Source organism: Lonchura striata, chromosome 20 (assembly GCF_046129695.1).
Source record: "Lonchura striata isolate bLonStr1 chromosome 20, bLonStr1.mat, whole genome shotgun sequence".
NCBI classification, from domain to species: domain Eukaryota; kingdom Metazoa; phylum Chordata; class Aves; order Passeriformes; family Estrildidae; genus Lonchura; species Lonchura striata.
In genome coordinates this window covers 5573480-5577428 of record NC_134622.1, presented here as the reverse complement: position 1 = coordinate 5577428, position 3949 = coordinate 5573480, and positions in this window count along the sequence as shown.

Below are 3949 nucleotides of genomic sequence, written 5' to 3'. Positions count from 1 at the left end.
TCACGGCGCGCGACGCGGGCGGCCCCGCACGGCGGGTGCGGGGGGGGGCTGGGCGGAGGCGGGAGTTGCGTGAGGGACCCCGTGTGAGGGACCCTCCTGTGAGAGATCCCCATGTGAGGGAGCTTCCTGTGAGGGATCCCAGTCTGAGGGACCCCCGTGTGAGGGCTCCCGTGTGAGGGATCCCCGTGTGAGGGATCCCCGTGTGAGGGTCCCCCGTGTGAGGGACCCCCGTGTGAGGGACCCCCGTGTGAGGGACCCCCGTGTGAGGGATCCCCGTGTGAGGGATCCCCGTGTGAGGGTCCCCCGTGTGAGGGACCCCCGTGTGAGGGACCCCCGTGTGAGGGTCCCCCGTGTGAGGGACCCCCGTGTGAGGGATCCCCGTGTGAGAGATCCCCATGTGAGGGAGCTTCCTGTGAGGGATCCCGGTGTGAGGGACCCTCGTATGAGGGACTCTCATATGAGGGACTCTCGTGTGAGGGCTCCCGAGGGAGGGATCCCCGAGTGAGGGATCCCCGAGTGAGGGATCCCCGAGTGAGGGATCCCTGTGCGGCGCCTGCAGCGCCAACAGAGCCACCAAATCAGGTCTGTGGGGGGACAGGGACACCAAGGAAACGCCTCTGGAGTCATCAAATCCAACTTCTGCCCTGTCAGCATCCTGTCAGCCTACAAGTCGTTTCTTTGAACACCTCCATGGATGATGACTCCACCACCTCACTGGGCAGCCTGTGCCAATATCTAATCACGGTCCTAATGTCCGTACTCTGCAGCCTGGACAGAGGCTGAAGGCAAGGTCACCGAGCTGTATGGCAAGGCAGGTGACACAGGAGTGTGTCCAGGTGTGTTTGGAATGTCTCCAGACAGGGACACTCCACCGCCTTCCTGGGCAGCTTGTCCCAGCGCTCTGCCACCCTCACTGGGATTCTCTGAAAGCACAGAGTCACAGGACAATGGTTCAGGTTGGAAAGGACCACTGGGGTCACCCAGTCCACCCCCCTGCTCCAGCGCAGTCCCCTGAGTGTGGCACTCAGGGCTGTGTGCAGAGGGCTTTTGGGGGACACCCACACCCTCTCTGCAGCCTGTGCCAGTGCTTGATCACCCACACAGTGAAGAAGTTCTTCCTCATAGAATTAGAGGATGCTTTGGTTTGGAAGGGACCTTAAAGATCTTCCTATTCCAACCCCCTGATGTGGACAGGAATGCACACACTAGACCAGGCTGCTCAGAGCTCTCTCCTGCCTGGCCTTGGACATTTCCAGAGATACAGCAAAGATTTTCTGGGCTATCTGTGCCAGAACAACACCGCTTTCACAGCAAAGGTGTGTTGCTAATATCTCATCTAAACCCGCTCTTTCAGTTTGAAGCAGTTCCCCCATTTGTCACTACAAGTTCATGTTCAAAGTCCTTTCTGCATCTTTCTGTCCGTTTGGGTACTGAAAGGCCACAATTAGGTCACCCCGAAGCCTTCTCTTTTCCAGGCTGAGCAATCCCAGTTCTCTCAGGTGCTCCACCCCTCCATCTGATTTCTTTTCTCTGGGCTTGCTCCAACAGGCTTCTGTCTCATTTTTGGGTGGAACTGCCTGTGCTCCAGTGTGAAATTGAACCCTTTAGTGCAATACAACACTCCAGCCTCTCATCCCATGGCTCAGCACCACTGAGGAGGGCCTGGCTCCAGCCTTTGACACCCTCCCTCAGACACTCAAAAACGCAGTTCCCTGCATCACTCCTCCCATGTCTCAGCTGTAGCTGTGCATCCTGCTGCTGCCCCAGCTGAGCTCTGATGTCCCCTGTCCCCTCACGCACGTTCTCAGGGCTGCGGTCTGTCCCCAGCAGGCCACGTTAGCAAGGCAGCTCCGGCATCTGCCGTGCTCTGTCCAGCAGAGCCTGAGCAGCATGAAAATTCAGTGTGTTTTTCACTGGCACCCTCAGCCCTGCCAAATCCCTTCCCCGTGAGGGTGTAAGCGATACAGCACTTCCTGGTGCCCCCATGGCAGGCTGCCTGCGCCATCTGTTCGTGTCACTTTGGTCATTAACCAGCGCGGCCCGCGGGCTTTGTCTGCTGACAGTGATGAATGGCAGCACCGCTGCCCACAGCACGGCCCTGCCCTGTGGGCAGGTAGCAGGGGGATGCTGTGCTCTTTGCATCCATAATCACACCTGGGATTTGCAGGACCAGCGCCTGGATGAGCTGAGGGCTGGTACACCCAAATCCACGCTTGCCTGACGGAGCTGGAGGAAGCCATGGTGGGGAAGAGGAGCCAGAGCTGGCTGCAGTACAGGCCTCCACTGCAAGCCAAATTTCATTTCAAGTTGCTGTGGCCCTACAGAAATGGCATGGCATGTGCTGGGGCTGTGTGTGCGTCACAGAATTAGCCAGTAAAGGTCAGCTGCAATGGAAGAGGGGCATAAGGCTTTGTGCAGTTTATGGAGATAAGCCAGAGCCGGGAAGTTGGGCTCTGGGTTTCAGACAGCTTCGTGCTGTGCATGTGGAGAAGGTGACAGAAAGGGGAACAGAGAGGTTGGGAATGGCTCCTTCTCAGATTTATAGTTCATTTGTATGGCCTGAATTTATTAAGCCTCCATTCTCTTCCCCTTTCTGTGGAGAAAATCGTAGCTGATCCTCAGGTTCAGCCCTATGTTTACAAAAGACTTTTCAACCTCCGCTGAGGTTGCTATGGAAATCACACTAGTTTGTGTCTCGTGTTTTTCTTACCAACCTGATTTGTAAAAGAATGGTGTGAATTTAGTGCTGGCTGAGTTCCCAGCTGGCCGCTGGTCCTGGAAGGCATCCTTGCAGTCTCAGCCCTGGCTGGAGCAATGCAAACAGCTTCCTCCACGCTGTCTGCCAGCTCCTGTGCCTGCGGCTCTCCCAGCCTTGGGTCGTCTTCAGCACACCAGGACAGAAACCATCCAGTGCCAGGCTGGACTCAGCCCTGCCAGGGAGACACCAGCTCTGTTGCAGAGGCCACAGCAGGTCCCCTGTCCCCTCTCAATCACCGCAGACTGTTTTACAAAGCAGAATTGCTGCAAACCAATTGAGTTTCCTTTGTGCTTAGTCCTAAGCACAGCTAATCCCTAACGTTTCACCTGTTTCTTCCTCCAGCCACTTCTCCAAACGCCCAGCTTCTCACAGCAGGGCTGTAAATGATGAGCTGCCAGGACTTGGCCCTCCTGTGCCAGTCCCCATGGGAGGAAGGCAGAATGGCAGCCTCAGGAGTGCAGGGAGCAGCTGAACTCACTTGCCCAGAGCAGTGGCTTGTTCCAGCCACAGCTCACAGCCCCAGGAAACAAACAGGCAGCTGCCTGTCATCCAAAACCGTGGGGAAAGAGACCTTGGGAACATCTCACTCTCAAGGGAGTTGGTGTAGACTCTGGATGCATTCTGCACAATTTACTTTTAAAAACTTTGGGGAGGGGTGCAAGACAGTTACTTAGGTCATACAAAAATAGAAAGTATTTCATCAAAATACAAAGCCCACAGAATCAGAGTGCTGGGCTGGGTTCTGGCCAGGACTGGGCCTACTGGGGTCTGTGGATTTGCATTAGAACAGCATGGTGTTTTCATAGGTCACTTGGAACAAAACTAGGCTTCTTTATCAAAAAAGCTCATTTGTGTTTCTGAGGAGTTCTCCTACTTAAAGGGATCCTTCTGGAAGCACTGCAATCCTTTGCTGAGACAGAACCTGCACATCAGGCAGGAGCAGCCATGGAGCTCCAACACCCACGTGAAACGTGGGCAGCTGCTGCTGAAATCCCTTTGCATTTTTGTCCTGTTCATGGTATGTGCCAGGGCACAGCTCAGCACCAGCACTGCTGCAGCCCAGCCCAGCATCCCTGCAGCCCTGTCCTTCTCCAGCCATGGGCAGAGGGCACTGCTGGCATGGAATCCAGCCCACACGCTAAGGCTGCTTTCCCCTTGATTCACCATCAAATCTCTGCATTCGATGCTGTT